Below are 17,400 nucleotides of genomic sequence, written 5' to 3'. Positions count from 1 at the left end.
CCTCTCTCTCTCTCTCTCTCCGTCCTCTTCCCTCCGCCGCCTTCTTTCCCGCCTCACAGACACAGACCAGGCCTCAGGCCAGGCCAGGCGCCCCCATCTTCCTCCTCGTCCTCCTCCTTCCCCGGAGCCCGCCCTCGCCCCCTCCCATTGGCTGAGCCCGGGACGCCCCGCCCACCGGAGGCCCCCCATTGGCTGCTTCCTGCTCCCCCTCCTTTGATGGACGGGCGGCAGGGCGGGGCTCCTGAGCAGAGTTGCCCAACGTCACACCCTTGAAGTCCTGACGGAGTTTCTGGGGGAGAACCGGGCATGATGGGAGTTGTAGTTCATCCCATTCCTTATGCCTTTTGGACAATAATAAAAACACCGACTTGCTCAAATAACCTGGGCAACGCCGAGTTGTTATAATAATAATATTATTAATAATAATACTTTTAGAGAATGTTATTATATAATATTATTATCAAATATAGGAGCCTCCGGTGGCCGAGGGGATAAAAGCCTCGTGACTTGAAGGCTGGGCTGCTGACCTGAAGGCTGCCAGGTTCGAATCCCACCCGGGGAGAGCGCGGGTGAGCTCCCTCTGTCAGCTCCAGCTCCACGCGGGGACAGGAGAGAAGCCTCCCACAAGGACGGTAAAACATCAAGACATCCGGGCAATGTCCCCTGGGCAACGTCCTTGCAGACGGCCCATTCTCTCACTCCAGAAGCAACTCCGGTTGCTCCTGACACGGAAAAAAAAAATCAAATCATATTATATTATAATATTATTTGATAATATAATAACAGTATAATAAAATCTATATATATAAAAGAGTGATGGCATCAGGGCAGTGGACAAAACAACAAAAGTACAGGCCCCGCAACCTCGAAATTTGACAACACAACCCATCATCCATGCCTCCAGGTTGATACAACAAAAAGAAAAGAAAAATAAAGTCCTAATTAGAGGGAGAGCAATAATTTTTTTTATCCAATTGCTGCCAGTTTAGAGGGCTAATCTCTGCCCACTTGGTTGCCTAGCAACCAGCCAAGGGACAGCCAGGTTTCTGTTAGGGGACAGGCTGATTTAGGCCTCACTGAGGCTTCTTCCACAGATTATCCGATTTTAACTGGATTATATGGCAGTGTAGACTCAAGGCCCTTCTACACAGCTCTATAACCCATTTATAATCTTACATTATCTGCTTTGCACTGGATTATCTTGACTCCACACTGCCATATAATCCACTTCAGTGTGCATTTTATACAGCTGTGAAGAAGGGGCCTCATATAATCCAGTTCTAAGCAGATAATAGAAGATTATCAATATACAGTAGAGTCTCACTTATCCAACATAAACAGGCCAGCAGGATAAGTGAATATGTTGGATAATAAGAAGGGATTCAGGAAAAGCCGATTAAACATCAAATTAGGTAATCGTTTTACAAATTAAGCACCAAAACATCATATTATACAACAAATTTGACAGAAAAAGTAGTTCAATGCGCAGTAATGCTATGTAGTAATTACAGTAGAGTCTCACTTATCCAACACTCGCTTATCCAATGTTCTGGATTATCCAATGCATTTTTGTAGTCAATGTTTTCAATATATTGTGATATTTTGGTGCTAAATTCATAAATACAGTAATTACTACATAGCATTACTGTGTATTGAACTACTTTTTCTGCCAAATTTGTTGTCTAAGATGATATTTTGGTGCTTCATTTGTAAAATCATAACCTAATTTGATGTTTAATAGGCTTATCCTTAATGCCTCCTTATTATCCAACATATTCGCTTATCCAATATTCTGCCAGCCTGTTTATGTTGGATAAGTGAGACTCTACTGTATTGTATTTACAAATTTACCATACAATATCACAATGAATTTAAAACACTGACTACAAAAACATTGATTATGAAAAGGCAGACTGCGTTGGATAATCCAGAACATTATATAAGTGAATGTTGGATAAGTGAGATTCTACTTTAATATGAAATAATTACTGGGATAGAATAATGCAGAACAATATAATCTCTAAAACCAGGACAGTAAATAAACAGGGGAATTCCACACAGGAAACAATCAGGGCCAGCTAACACCTCCCAACAAAGTATTCCCATCATCAAAGTCTGGCAAATCCTCTGTTTTCTCAGGGCCACAGACAGTAGAAGCACATAAAATATCGCAAACAACACCACTCTGAAAACAAGGGAATTCCAGACAGGAAAGAATCAGGGCCAGCTAACACCTCCCAACAAAAAATTCACTCAGGGAGGAAGCAGCCAGGCTTTAAAGCTGCAAGGCCATTACATCCTAATCATTTTTTCTAATTGCAGCATTCATACTTGCCTCCAACAGACAAAAAAAACCAATCAGAAATATTGTATATTCACAACCTTTAGGAAATAATATCCCCTGATGGCGCAGCGTGTTAAAGCGCTGAGCTGCTGAACTTCTGGACCGAAAGGCTGCAGGTTTGAATTCGGGGAGCGGAGAGAGCCCCCACTGTTAGCCCCAGCTTCTGCCAACCCAGAAGTTCAAAAACATGCAAATGTGAGTGCATCAATAGGTACTGCTCTGGTGGGAAGGTAACACCGCTCTATGCAGTCATCCCACATGACCTTGGAGGAGTCTATGGACAACGCTGGCTCTTCGGCTTAGAAATGGAGATGAGCACCAACACTCTGAGTCAGACATAACTGGACTTAATGTCAGGGGAAAACGTTTACCCTTTACCTTAACTACCACCAGTTCCTGAATACTTTATTTCCCATACCACCATATTTTGCCACAGCAACGCGTGGCCGGGCACAGCTAGTAATAAATAAAATGATAATAATATATAATAACACAATAACATAATAATCATAATGCTGCCCTATATTACAGAATAACCTCACAGTGACCGTCTATGGGAAAGCCTTCCTTCGTGAGGTCCCAGCCAAGCCCCCTTCCCTTCCACAGATTTACCTCATTTCACAATATAATATATTTCAATTTTATAACAGAACTATTATGTCTGACTCTGGGGGTTGGGGCTCATCTCCATTTCTAAGCCAAAGAGCCGGCGTTGTCCATAGACACCTCCGAGGTCATGTGGCCACTGGCATGACTGCATGGAGGGCCGTTACCTGAAGTGGTACCTATTGATCTACTCACATTGGCATGTTTTCAAACTGCTAGGTTGGCAGAAGCTGGAGCTGACAGTGGGTGCTCACTCCACTCCCCGGATTTGAACCTGCGACCTTTCGGTCTGCAAGTTCAGCAGCTCAGCTCTTTAACACACTTCGCCACCGGGGCTCTTAGGTCATTATAATATATTACAATTATTATACTATCGCATGATTATTGCTTTATTATGATAATATCGATGTCAGATTGGATAGGATAAGATCATTGTAATATTATAATATAATACAATATCATAATTATCCTATCCGATTTGATGTCGGTCCACTCCTTTGGGCTTCACGCAAATCTACCTTTTGCCAAAATATACGATCCTGTGCTTTGACCAAAGTCAAATTACAATTATGATATAATATAATAATTCTTATGATATTTTATCATATATTATTGTATTCTTTTTCTGATGTTATATTATTATGATTATTATATATTATGAGGATGGCTTTCCCATCCTGCCCCTCCTCTGGTCCTGTCCATCAAGGGAGCTCTTCCTCCCCCCCTCCCTCCCCCTCCCTCCCTGGATGGCTGTTCCGTGCCTGCAGGGGGCGCCATGGAGACCCTTGTGATGCGCTGCAGCATCTCCCTCTGAAGGCCGTTCCCTTGGGGAGCTCACTTTCCTGTTCACAGCAGGAAGGAAGGAAGGCAGTCGCTCTCTCTCTCTCTCTCTCGTGGTTCTTGCTTCTTGCCCGTTGCCTTTGCAGCCTGTACCTGTGTCGCCTGGTTTGGTCCACATCCCGGTGAGTCTTTTTTGCTCCTCATGTGGGGAGGAGGGAAGGCGCATAGGGAACTAGACAGCGGGAATACCTCACCCTGACCCTGACCCTTAACTCTCAACCCTAACCTACCCGACCCCGACCCATAACCCCTGACTCTTGACTCCTTAACCCAACCCCTAACCACAACCTTAACCATTGACGTAACCAAACACAAATATCAACCCTAACTCTAACCCCAACCCCAACCACAACTACCCTAACCCCTAACATAAACATAACCAAACACAAATATCAACCCTAACTCTAACCCCAACCCCAACCACAACTACCCTAACCCCTAACATAAACATAACCAAACACAAATATCAACCCTAACCCTAACCCTAGGAGGAGGCAGTTTTGCTTTCTGCAGCTCCTCAGAGGCTGGTGGCAAAACATTGGATAACTTGGCACCCGCTGAAGATGCTGCCTCTCCGATGATTGGAGAGGGCATGGGAACCTTCCTGGCATCAGGAGATGCAAGTGTGGACCCCCAAAGGGATGATTTTGGGGAGTTTGTGGGCTTTCAAACACAGCCCCCTTCCCAGCCTGCAGCCATTATGGACAAAATGGAGGCTCAGACTCCTGAAACACCAGCAGCAGCCTGCATACAGCCTGTGAGTACATTGAAACCTGCAATTGTAAAACAAAAGAGTTTGAGAATAGAAGAGACACCAAGAGTAACTGCTCAAGGTGCTAAAGTAGTAGATAAAGTTTTAAGAAAGGAGTTTGAAATTTTAGGAGAAGGAAGAAAGCCTGGAGTGGGGGGGAAAGCACCCCAGACTACAATAGGAAAGGAAAGATTTTCAAAAGACAATTCAAACTTGCTGCAAACTCAAGATAAACATGAGCCAAATGTTATGGATAAAGATTTGAATGTTAATTCTAGCAGCAATAGCCAGCTGGGAAAAGGAGAATATTTGCAAATGCTTGAAAGACAAACTTTTCCCTCATGGAGCAAAGCAGCAGGAGGAGAGGCCACGCCCCAAACACTCCATATTGGGACAGAAACAGAAGGAATGGCTGTAGATTCAATGCAAAAGGCTTTACATGTTGACTCTGATAAAGGAGAGACTTTTGTAATGTTTAAAGCACCAGTACTTTTCTCTAAAAGCAGAGAGAAGGGGGCTGCAAAAGCCATTAAGCAAACAAAAGCAGCAAAAACGAAAGTAGAATCCCTTTTGCAGACTCACCCTGTAACCATGGAAACAGGGGGGCAGGAGGAGGAGAAGAGGAGAACTCAAGCCCAGGCAGAGCAATTTCTGCAAACTTTCTTTTATGAGGACATGGAAAATAAAACATATAATTTGGATATAAGTAAACTACAGGAATGCTTACAGTTAATCCCTGAGGACTTTGAAATATCTGATCGTGAGACTGAACCAACAGGCTTCAGAGACTTTTTACAAAAAGATTCAAGTTTAAGAAAAAGCAGGAGCATAGTGGAATTGGGCATTGACCAGCTTAAAGAATTTATTCAAGAGTTAAAACAGGAAGGCATAAACCTTCTTTTGAAAGCAGCCCAACAACGATCCTTGGAAGACTATAATTCTTTTTGGGAAAAGAGAAAATGTATTTCTTCATTCAATACAGAAGTCATAAAAGACATAAAGGGATATATTGAAAGGGAATCTGTCCTCCTGAATCAATTTAAAAGACATAAAGAAGACTTGGCAAGAAAACTCAGGCTTCGAAAATCCCAAATGGGAACTCCTTTACAGGTTGGGACTTTGAGTGAGGATCGTGACCGCTCCCCTTTAAAGACAAGGCAAGACTCGGAAGAGGAAAGGTCCTCTATCTCCTTGCCTAAAAGAAAGGAAACGTCCCGGGAGATTTCCAAAGCATGGCGGAGGAGGAAGTGGCCGATTCGGAAGCCGTGCTTTCTGAGACATCCCAGATCAAGACCCTTTCCCGAGAGAGGCAGATTATGGCTGCCTGGACAGAGTGCCTGCACACCAACTGGGGTAAAGTGACCAACATCATTTTGCCCAAAGAATTTCATAGGCATGACACTTTAAAGCTGTGGGGCTTTGCGGTGGCCCACCTGGCCTTGCCGACATCTCAGGACCGCCTGCCGAATTTCAAGAAGTACAACAGGGATCGACTTTGGGGGATCCTGGAGAAGAGCTTTCCTGTCTTAAAGGCTGTCCTCTCGGGTCTGAGAGTGGCCCAGTCCCAAAAACAAGTGGCTCATGCCCGAACCTTGTCCTTGGAGATTATCCAACACCTGCTCCTGGCCAGGAAGCCCAAGACTTCTGTCATCGTTTTACCCGATTGGCTTTCGGAGGCCCAGTTGATTAAAACTTTTCAAGAGATTCACCGGATATGGCAATGATCTCTCGAGAATCAGACTCCTTTGGTCTGGGCCCAAGTGGACAACACGAGCAAGATGGTATCCAGAGAAGCTCTGATGGAGTGGCTCCTGACCGTTGTGGCGGATCTACGACAACGGCAGAAGATTTCCAAGCAGCTGGGCTTCGATCCGAGGGGAGAAGAAAGATGCGGATCCCAGAAAGGCATCCAGAGTGGAGAAAGAGAACAGAACCTGGTGGAGGACAACCGTTCGGGATCTTTGACCTCAACTCCTCTTTCCTTGGGAGCCAGACCCAAGGATCAGGGGACAAAGAACCAGGAGAAAGTGAGGCAAAGAGGGGGGGGCTCTTAGTGATATCAGTGGTTCAGACCTTGATGCCGGGACTCCCAAAAGTGCCAAGAAGAAGCCCAGAAGAGAACGGGACTGGGCAGATCAGGTGGACTCTGAACTGGGGGCAGTGGCTGGGAAAACTGGAAAAGGTTTACTTGTTGGGGAGGAGGGATTTGGTCCGATGCTTCCAGACAGGGTGGCTGGTGGAAATGCTTTGGAGGATGTTGCGGACCCGGGGTTTTTCCCCCCTATGAAGGACTTAATTTCCATCCCAAAGCACACTGAGGAAACACTAAAGGAACTGACACCGAGACAAAGGAGTTTCCTCCAGGAGCCTGAGACTATGGACAATGGGACTAGACATGCCTCGGAGGTTGACGGAGGAGCGGGTGAGATTAATGTTAGTAAAAAGTCTGGTCTAGATGGACTTCCAGAAAAAGGGGAAAGGGACCGTAGACGAGGGGGGGAGTTTCACGGGGAGGCAACTCCAGGTTCTTCGAAACCACAACAGCAGAAACGGGGAGGGAGAACCTATGCTAATGTGGCGGGGAGGGGCGGTGGGAACCCTGGCCAACGTCCCTATGGTTTTCCTAACTTGATTGAAGAGGAGGAATATCTCGACCTCTTCTTTGGCCAAGCTTCCGAGGTGAGGAACCCCAGATTGCGTTATGTGGTACGCTTCAGATACCTAGGGTCGGATCCAGAGAGAGGGTCGAGGAGTTATCTCTCAAAGAAACTCCTGAAGGATGCTTTAGAGGCCAGCAGGGAAGATGTGTTAGCAATCATTCAGCTCCCGGGGTCTAAAGAAATAGATGTTTGTCTCGCTTCCGAAAAGGTCTATAGGGATTTCTGGATGAACTGCAAAACAGTTAAAAATGTGATGCCGGATCTTTTGGCGGAATATGAGCTGATCCCGTTATTTAGGGGAGATACAAAAGTTTTGACCATAAGTTTTAGAACTACCACGATCCCTGCCCAAGACGTGGCTAGGTGGGTTTCTAAATACGCTGTCATTTTGTCAGGGCCAGATAAGAAGGAGGATGAGCAGGGCTATTGGACTGGGGAATATAGGTGTGTGGTCTCATTTAAGAACGAGGATCCCGAGTACAGACATGGGAAGCTCCCCAAATATTTCTTTTTAGGAGCAGATAGGGGGATCACTAGGTATGCTGGTCAACCGCAGGCCTGTTTCCAGTGTGGTTCTTATGACCATCAGAGGCGCCTTTGCACCTCATCCTTGTGCTCACGATGTGGGATAAGGGGCCACCACACGGCAACCGGTCACAGTAGCATTAGGTGTAATTTCTGTGGTGACTTAGGTCATACTTATTTCTGGTGCCCCCAAGCTTATTATAACCAGCAGGACGAGGGGGTCTTCGAGAAGGCCCAACATGTCGCCAAAACGGGGAAAGAACGAGCCCAGGCCAGAGAGCACACCAGAGTGTTGAGGGAGGCCTTGAGGACAAGGAGGGAGGACTTGCCATCTAGGAAAAGACAGGGAGTAGAAGGTTCAGAGCCTACGATGGAAAATGTCCAGAGTGAGGCAGGGGACCTCGAATGGAGCGTGGTGCAAGGAAAAGGGGTCCGGAGGCAAGAGAAGGGCCAGGAGGAGAGGCAGGAAAGGGGCCCTAATGAGCAGATAAATAGATTCCACGTATTGGCAGAAAGGGAGGAAGCTGGTGGGGGAGAGGACAAATTTCCAATGGAGGAAGTGACAAATGAGGAAATGTTGGAGGCTGCTGTGGTGATGGAGAGGGGAGCAGATGTTGAAGGTCTTTTGGTGAAGGAACAGAGACAAAGGAAGAAGAATAAAGCAAAAAAGCAGGAGGACGAGAGGAAGAAAGAGAAAGGGGAGGTAGAGATAGTAACAACAGCGGAACAAACGGTGGAAACTTCCCTGGTTTCATCTGAACCAATGCAAGTAGGCACTGTAATTGAAGAGACACCTAGTGGAGTTTCGCCTTTGTTGTTCTCGGGAACGGAAGTTTTTACTCAGGAGACTGGGAAAGAGGCAAGGGAAGACAAGATCAATATAAACACAAACCTCTCTCTCTCTCTCTCTCTCTCTCTCTCTCTCTCTCTCTCTCCTCCTTCGCGGCTCCAGAGGAAGCGCCTCAGAAAACAATGGCGGTGAGAGAGGCTCTGCGCAGGCCCAGCCAGGAAGAAGCCCCGCCCCTCCTTCCGGGGGGCGGGGCTTCTCCCTTTGAGAGACGGGAGGGAGGGGCGGGGCTTTGGCCTGGCAGGGGAAGGGAGGGGCCTCATTGGCTGAGCAGGGGAGGGCGGGGCCTTGCCTCTCGAAGCCCCGCCCAGCGCAGAGGCCGTTCGAGGGCGCCCCTCCCAGCCTGGCTCTGGTGACGTCAGAGCCCCGCCCCCTCCCTCTCCCCACAGAGCTGAGTGGCGCGATGGGTCAAGCGGCTCAGGCACGAGAGAGAGAGAGAGAGAGAGAGAGAGAGAGAGCGGGCGTCGCGGGTTCGAGTCCCGTCTGCCGGAAGCGGGCCGCTGGGAGGAGCCCGGCTCAGCTGCCCTCCGGCCCTCCGGTGGGGCGGGGCTTCACGTGCCTGCGGGCGGGAGGGAGGGAGGGCGGCCTCGGCTCACAGGAAACTCCCTCCTCCTTCGGCAGAGAGTCCCGCAGATCCCTGAAGGCTGCCTTAGTCAAGCGAGAGGCTTTCCCCGGACACGAAGGCCAGTCCAGCCCGACTCTGCCCTTGGTGCTCTTCCCCGCTCCTAAGCCACGCCTCCAGGTTCACGCGGCCATGGGCAAGGCTGCGTGGAGAGCCCCCCCCCCCGCTGGTGGTACCTATTCATCTACTCACATTGGCATCTTTTCAGTTCAGCAAGTTCAGCAGCTCAGCGGTTTAACCCACTGTTATGGCAGTATAATAATGAATCATGTAATCATTGATACAGTAGAGTCTCACTTATCCAACGTCAACGGGCGGGCTGAACGTTGGATAGGCGAATATGTTGGCTAATAAGGAGAGATTGAGGAAAAGCCCATTAAACAAATATTAAATAAATAGGTTATGATTTTACAAATTAAGCACCAAAACATCATGTTTTACAACAAATTTGACAGAAAAAGTAGTTCAATACGCAGTCATGTTATGTTGTAATTACTGTATTTACGAATTTAGCACCAAAATATCACGATGTATTGAAAACATTGACTACAAAAATGCATTGGATAATCCAGAATGTTGGATCAGTGAGACTCTAGTACCCAATATTGTCATATCATGAAGAGTTTCATGGCTGGAATCGCTGGGTTGCTGTGAGTTTCCCGGGCTGTATAGCCATGGTCCAGAAGCATTCTCTCCTGACGTTTTGCCCACACCTACGGCAGGCGTCCCCAGAGGTTGTGAGGTCTGTTGGGAACTAGACAAGTGGGGTTTATATATATACAAGCTTGCTCCCTCCTCCCTATGACTTCACGTATTTGTACATGGCTACCATGTCTCCTCTCAGCCTTCTCTTCTGCAGGCTAAACATGCCCAGCTCTTTAAGCCGCTCCTCATAGGGCTTGTTCTCCAGACCCTTGATCATTTTAGTCGCCCTCCTCTGGACGCTTTCCAGCTTGTCAACATCTCCCTTCAACTGTGGTGCCCAAAACTGGACACAGTATTCCAGGTGTGGTCTGACCAAGGCAGAATAGAATAAGGGGGAGCAGGACTTCCCTGGATCTAGACGCTCTTCCCCTATTGATGCAGGACAGAATCCCGTTGGCTTTTTTAGCAGCCGCATCACATTGTTGGCTCATGTTAAACTTGTTGTCCACAAGGACTCCAAGGTCTTTTTCACATGTACTGCTGTCAAGCCAGGCATCGTCCCCCATTCTGTATCTTTGATTTCCATTTTTTCTGCCGAAGTGAAGTATCTTTGTCCCTTGTTAGTTTCGGCCCATCTCTCTCGTCTGTCAAGATCGTTTTGAATTCTGCTCCAGTCTCCTGGAGTGTTAGCTATCCCTCCCAGTTTGGTGTCATCTGCAGACTTGATGATGATCCCTTAACCTAGAGACATCACACCGGCAACAAAACTCCACGTAGCTAAAGCAGTGGTATTCCCAGTAGTAACCTATGGATGCGAGAGAGAGCTGGGCCATAAGGAAGGCTGAGCGAAGGAAGGAAGAGAGACGCTTTGGAACGGTGGTGTTGGAGGAAAACCCTGGGAGTGCCTTGGACCTTGGCAAGAAGATCCAACCAGTCCATCCGCCAGGAAAGAAAGCCCGACTGACTTGTAGGCAAAGGTGAAGCCCTTTGGCCACGTCATGAGAAGACAGGAAAGTTTGGAGAAGAGAATGATGATGGGGAAAATGCAAGGGGAAGAGCATAAATAAAAGGAAGAGGGGCCGACCGAGGGCAAGACGAGTGGATGGCATCCTTGAAGGAACTGACTCCACCTTGAAGGAGGTGCGGGTGGCCTCGGCCGACAGGGAGCTCTGGCCTGGGCTGGTCCAGGAGGTCACCAAGAGTCGGAAGGGACCGAATGAGGAAACAACAACAGAATAGTATAATAATAGAAAAATAGAATACAAAAATATAGAATAATCCTATAATAAATAATACAATACAATAATAGAATTTAATAATACTAGCTTGGGGACCTGGCGGTGCCCTGGTCATTTGAGAATGGTATTATTTGTCTTTCACTGTTATGTATTCTGTTTGGAGTGGGTGAACTACAATTCCCAGAATCGTGGCTCCATCCTCCCCAAACCCTGCTAGTATTAAAAGTTGGCCATTTTGGGCCTGTGTACCAAGTGTGGTCCAGATCTGTCGTTGGCTGGCCATCGGCTGGCTGCAGTACTCTGTGGATGGGGGTGAACGACCACAACTCCCAGAGTCCCGGGGCAATTGCCCCGAAACATCTGTCAGTATCCACAGCAGGCAATGTCCAGTCTGTGTGCCAAGTTTGGTCCAGATCCATCATTGGCTGGGTTCACTGGCCTTTGGATGCAGGTGAACCACAACTCCCAAAATAAAGGCCCCTTCCCACAAACACCTGCAGTGTGTTCAGTTGGTCATGAGGCTTCTCTGTGCGAAGTGTGGTCGTGGTCCATTGTCGGTGGGGGTCACTGTTTCTCTGGATGCAGGTGAACTATAACTCCCTTTCCCCCAAACTTGTCCAATAAGTTGTATTGGTTATGGAGGCTCTGTGTGCCAAGCTTGGTCCTGGTCCATCATTGGTGGGGTTCAAAGTGCTCATTCATTGCAGGTGAACTATAAACTACCCCCAAATGTGCAGGCCAATTCCCCTCCAAATCCACCAGTATTCAAATCTGGGCATATCGGGTCTGCATGGCAAGTTTGGTCCAGACCCATCATTGTTTGGGTTCATAGCATTCTGGGTGGAGGTGAACTACAACTCCTCTAAATTCCAATCCCAGTGCTCTGACTTGATGCAGGGTGAACTACAACTTCCACCATGTGGAGTCAATCCCCAAACTCCTCCAGTATGTTAAGTTTCTGCTCAGTTCTGCTGTGTTTGTTATGCAGAGAGATTGGAAAGGGCAGTAGGCGGGGTCATGCAAATTTCTCAGCAATGGAGAACCCTGGGATGCCTGCCTGTGGTGGAAGAAAAAGCAAAATTTAGGATGAAACGATCCCCAAATAAAAGCATTCCTTGGGTGGTGGGCCGTAGTGTTTGGGAAGGACATTGGCAGGGTTTGGGCTACATGTTCATGGCGCTCGCAGTAACCGTAATGTCAGTGCAAAGGAGTGACTTGCTGGCTTCTCAGCAGTGGGAAGTGTGGCCTGTTTGTGGAGGCCGGAGGGAGGCTGTCTGTGTGAGTGGACACCCGTGCCACATCCACACATATACAGGTTTTCACTTTTATTATGGATTTAGATTTAGATTAGATTGGATTTAGACTTAGAAGAAAGATTACATTTAGATAGATTAGATTTAGATAGATAACAATAATATAAACATATTAACAGAATAATAATAATAATACAAGTGTTATGAACCGAAAGGGTTCCTGTTCTTTTGATGGATGCAGAGTGTTTAGGGAATCGTGATGGATCAACGAGGCTCAGAGACCAAATTTGGTTTTAACACTTTCATTACAACCTTTATTGATAATCACATCACAATCATATCAAAATCACATCCCGAGAGAGCTCTCACCCACACGCAGACCCATACATCCATATTCTCACGCACAGGCCCTGCTCGGAAGAGGTGATCACGTTCTCCCGACAGACGTGGTCTCGGCGGTTCCGGAAAGCGTGCTGGATCTTTGAGGCCCCTGCATTTGATAGTCTAAAGCAGGGGTCCCCAAACGAAGGCCCATGGGCCAGATGCGGCCCCCAAGGTCATTGACCTGGCCCCTGTCCTGAACTTTAGACTTGGGGTTGTCCTAGGTCTGAAATGACTTGAAGGCACACAACAACAACAATCCTAATTTTGGACTATTTCACCATAGTCCACCCCCCCAATAGTCTGAAGGACCGTCAACCGGCCCCCCACTTCAAAAGTTTGAGGACCCCTGGCCTAAAGTTTCGTCCTTCTTTCGGTTCCTTCTGTTCTTACGGCCTGGTTTCAAAACATGCTCAGTCTCAGGCTGCATGACGTATGGGGTGCCAGCTGCACACTTCATTGCCCGTGGTTATTCGGATAGGCCTTCCTGGACCCTCGTTCCGTCTTGCCAGGTGAGAGAGGCCTTGCTGATTCCTTGCTTCACCCGCCAAGTCCATCCCATGTCAGACTTTGCGTGGACTCCATTTTCTTTTGAGGCCTGTTTCTTCTGTTCTTCACAAGCACCCACACAAACACTCCAGTTCCTTACACACACACACACACACCCTTGATACATCAAGACTAATTTATTGTATACATGTCTGATTCAGTGTCAATTATATGTCTATAATCAATTGTATATAGTTATATAGTTAACATGCATCACAATTCATAATAGCGGTTCTAAGCATTACAATTTGTTTTCAAATACAGAAAATTGATAAGTCAGCCATTTCTACCCACCCCTCCAGTTTCAGCCGTTTTGACCCTTATAAATCACCCTATTTTTTGAAAATAAAAAAATTAAAAGTAACAATACAAGGAAGGCAGAAATAATTTATAATGCTTCAACTGAACATGAAACTAACTACTACATGAGATACAAAACTAAATCAGAAACTAACACACTTGCAAAACAGTGACCTACATAGACACACAACTGAACTAACAAACAGACAGGGATACGTGCCTAAAAGCCTCATTCTATCTGTTAATTTTTATCTTTCATTATTCTACTCACTTTAGATAATATCATATAACACTTCTATTTGTTATAACACTCTTCCAATTAATACCTATTACAACTGACATTTGCCCATGTTGTTGTTGTCAGTTTGTTCGTTGTGGCTAATTTGCAGGTCTTCATAAGCCATTGTTTTTGCTTTGGAATAAAACATTCCTTCCATCCCTGTGTACAGTCAATTCTTACTTGAGTATCTCGCAGTAACTACCCATGCTTTGATCATCCAACATTCTCAGCATATAAAACTCTAGTTTCATTTAACCTTGTTTACTTCCAGAATGGAACATATTTTAGTACAATCTTTCTACAATACACCACATGTGATGAAATGTCCCAACTTTGAGCTTGAATTTCCAAAATGTGCAAGAGTTGCTTTTGTACATGTTAGAATGACACTCTTGTGTCAATTAACATCATTCTCTCCAAGTTGAATTCTATGATGTCCATGTATAACCTTATTCCAAGAAAAGCTCTGTCCACACTCCATGCATTTCTATGGTTTCTCCCCAGTGTGAGTCCTTTGATGTGAACGTAGAGTTCCAATCTGAGCGAAGGTCTGTCCACACTCCAGGCATTTATAAGGTTTCTCCCCAGTGTGAGTCCTTTGATGTGAGTGTAGATTTGACCTATGAGTGAAGCTCTGTCCACACTCAAGGCATGTATAGGGTTTCTCCCCAGTGTGAGTCCTTTGATGTGAACATAAAGTTCCACTCTGAGCAAAGCTCTGTCCACACTCCAGGCATTTATAGGTTTTCTCCCCAGTGTGAGTCCTTTGATGTAAGTGTAGATTTGACCTATGCGTGAAGTTCTGTCCACACTCCAGGCATGTATAGGGTTTCTCCCCAGTGTGAATCCTTTGATGTGAATGTAAGTGTCCCTTCTGAGTGAAGCTCTGTCCACACTCCAGGCAGTTATAGGGTTTCTCCCCAGTGTGAGTCCTTTGATATGTCCTTCATACATATCTTATTATTATTATTATTATTATTATTATTATTATTGTTAAACCAGGCCTGTGTGCACAGCTGTCCATATTGGGTCTCTGAGCCAAGCCTGGTCCAGACCTGACCTCATCTGGTTCCCTCCTTTCTGGCTGCGGGTGAAGAACTGCCCCTCCCAGAACCAAGGCCCGTTCCCCTCAATCCCCGCAGACTGTTCAGGGGGTGACGGGGCTTCTCTGGGCCAAGCCTGGTCCCAGGGCCTTCCTTCTCGGTGGGGGTCCCAGTGTGGCTGATGCAGGAGAACTCCCACTCCCAAAGCCAAGGTCCATTCCCAGGGACCCCTGCAAGATCTTCAGTTGGCCAAAGGTCTTCTCTGGGCCAAGCCTGGTCCCAGGGCCTTCCTTCTCGGTGGGGGTCCCAGGGTGGCTGATGCAGGAGAACTCCCACTCCCAAAGCCAAGGTCCATTCCCAGGGACCCCTGCAAGATCTTCAGTTGGCCAAAGGTCTTCTCTGGGCCAAGCCTGGTCCCAGGGCCTTCCTTCTCGGTGGGGGTCCCAGTGTGGCTGATGCAGGAGAACTCCCACTCCCAAAGCCAAGGTCCATTCCCAGGGACCCCTGCAAGATCTTCAGTTGGCCAAAGGTCTTCTCTGGGCCAAGCCTGGTCCCAGGGCCTTCCTTCTCGGTGGCGGTCCCAGTGTGGCTGATGCAGGAGAACTCCCACTCCCAAAGCCAAGGTCCATTCCCAGGGACCCCTGCAAGATCTTCAGTTGGCCAAAGGTCTTCTCTGGGCCAAGCCTGGTCCCAGGGCCTTCCTTCTCGGTGGGGGTCCCAGGGTGGCTGATGCAGGAGAACTCCCACTCCCAAAGCCAAGGTCCATTCCCAGGGACCCCTGCAAGATCTTCAGTTGGCCAAAGGTCTTCTCTGGGCCAAGCCTGGTCCTAGGGCCTTCTCGGTGGGGGTCCCAGTGTGGCTGATGCAGGAGAACTCCCACTCCCAAAGCCAAGGTCCATTCCCAGGGACCCCTGCAAGATCTTCAGTTGGCCAAAGGTCTTCTCTGGGCCAAGCCTGGTCCCAGGGCCTTCCTTCTCGGTGGGGGTCCCAGTGTGGCTGATGCAGGAGAACTCCCACTCCCAAAGCCAAGGTCCATTCCCAGGGACCCCTGCAAGATCTTCAGTTGGCCAAAGGTCTTCTCTGGGCCAAGCCTGGTCCCAGGGCCTTCCTTCTCGGTGGGGGTCCCAGGGTGGCTGATGCAGGAGAACTCCCACTCCCAAAGCCAAGGTCCATTCCCAGGGACCCCTGCAAGATCTTCAGTTGGCCAAAGGTCTTCTCTGGGCCAAGCCTGGTCCCAGGGCCTTCCTTCTCGGTGGCGGTCCCAGTGTGGCTGATGCAGGAGAACTCCCACTCCCAAAGCCAAGGTCCATTCCCAGGGACCCCTGCAAGATCTTCAGTTGGCCAAAGGTCTTCTCTGGGCCAAGCCTGGTCCCAGGGCCTTCCTTCTCGGTGGGGGTCCCAGTGTGGCTGATGCAGGAGAACTCCCACTCCCAAAGCCACGGTCCATTCCCAGGGACCCCTGCAAGATCTTCAGTTGGCCAAAGGTCTTCTCTGGGCCAAGCCTGGTCCCAGGGCCTTCCTTCTCGGTGGGGGTCCCAGTGTGGCTGATGCAGGAGAACTCCCACTCCCAAAGCCAAGGTCCATTCCCAGGGACCCCTGCAAGATCTTCAGTTGGCCAAAGGTCTTCTCTGGGCCAAGCCTGGTCCCAGGGCCTTCCTTCTCGGTGGGGGTCCCAGGGTGGCTGATGCAGGAGAACTCCCACTCCCAAAGCCAAGGTCCATTCCCAGGGACCCCTGCAAGATCTTCAGTTGGCCAAAGGTCTTCTCTGGGCCAAGCCTGGTCCCAGGGCCTTCCTTCTCGGTGGGGGTCCCAGGGTGGCTGATGCAGGAGAACTCCCACTCCCAAAGCCAAGGTCCATTCCCAGGGACCCCTGCAAGATCTTCAGTTGGCCAAAGGTCTTCTCTGGGCCAAGCCTGGTCCCAGGGCCTTCCTTCTCGGTGGGGGTCCCAGGGTGGCTGATGCAGGAGAACTCCCACTCCCAAAGCCAAGGTCCATTCCCAGGGACCCCTGCAAGATCTTCAGTTGGCCAAAGGTCTTCTCTGGGCCAAGCCTGGTCCCAGGGCCTTCCTTCTCGGTGGGGGTCCCAGGGTGGCTGATGCAGGAGAACTCCCACTCCCAAAGCCAAGGTCCATTCCCAGGGACCCCTGCAAGATCTTCAGTTGGCCAAAGGTCTTCTCTGGGCCAAGCCTGGTCCCAGGGCCTTCCTTCTCGGTGGGGGTCCCAGGGTGGCTGATGCAGGAGAACTCCCACTCCCAAAGCCAAGGTCCATTCCCAGGGACCCCTGCAAGATCTTCAGTTGGCCAAAGGTCTTCTCTGGGCCAAGCCTGGTCCCAGGGCCTTCCTTCTCGGTGGGGGTCCCAGTGTGGCTGATGCAGGAGAACTCCCACTCCCAAAGCCAAGGTCCATTCCCAGGGACCCCTGCAAGATCTTCAGTTGGCCAAAGGTCTTCTCTGGGCCAAGCCTGGTCCCAGGGCCTTCCTTCTCGGTGGCGGTCCCAGTGTGGCTGATGCAGGAGA

At 48.6% G+C, this 17,400-nt stretch overlaps 2 protein-coding genes across 3 annotated transcripts in view; one reads left to right on the top strand and one right to left on the bottom strand.

Annotated features, from left to right (window-relative positions):
- The window catches only part of LOC134294870 (zinc finger protein 135-like), an 87,403-nt gene extending 78,760 nt beyond the window's left edge, over positions 1 to 8,643 (bottom strand). Inside the window, exon 1 of one of the 2 annotated variants that reach the window (XM_062966654.1) lies at positions 8,619 to 8,643. The gene's annotated coding sequence lies outside the window, so the exon portion shown is untranslated. Of the gene's footprint in view, position 1; positions 123 to 8,618 lie in introns of those variants that run through there. The other variant, XM_062966653.1, reaches the window with a different exon arrangement.
- LOC134294872 (zinc finger protein 135-like) overlaps positions 1 to 17,400 on the top strand; it is a 140,997-nt gene that overhangs the window by 51,930 nt on the left and 71,667 nt on the right. The window lies entirely within an intron of this gene.

The sequence above is a fragment of the Anolis carolinensis genome, unplaced genomic scaffold (genome assembly GCF_035594765.1).
Source record: "Anolis carolinensis isolate JA03-04 unplaced genomic scaffold, rAnoCar3.1.pri scaffold_26, whole genome shotgun sequence".
Taxonomy (NCBI): domain Eukaryota; kingdom Metazoa; phylum Chordata; class Lepidosauria; order Squamata; family Dactyloidae; genus Anolis; species Anolis carolinensis.
The sequence above is the reverse complement of the archived record's forward strand: the minus strand, read 5'-3'. Positions and strand labels throughout refer to the sequence as shown.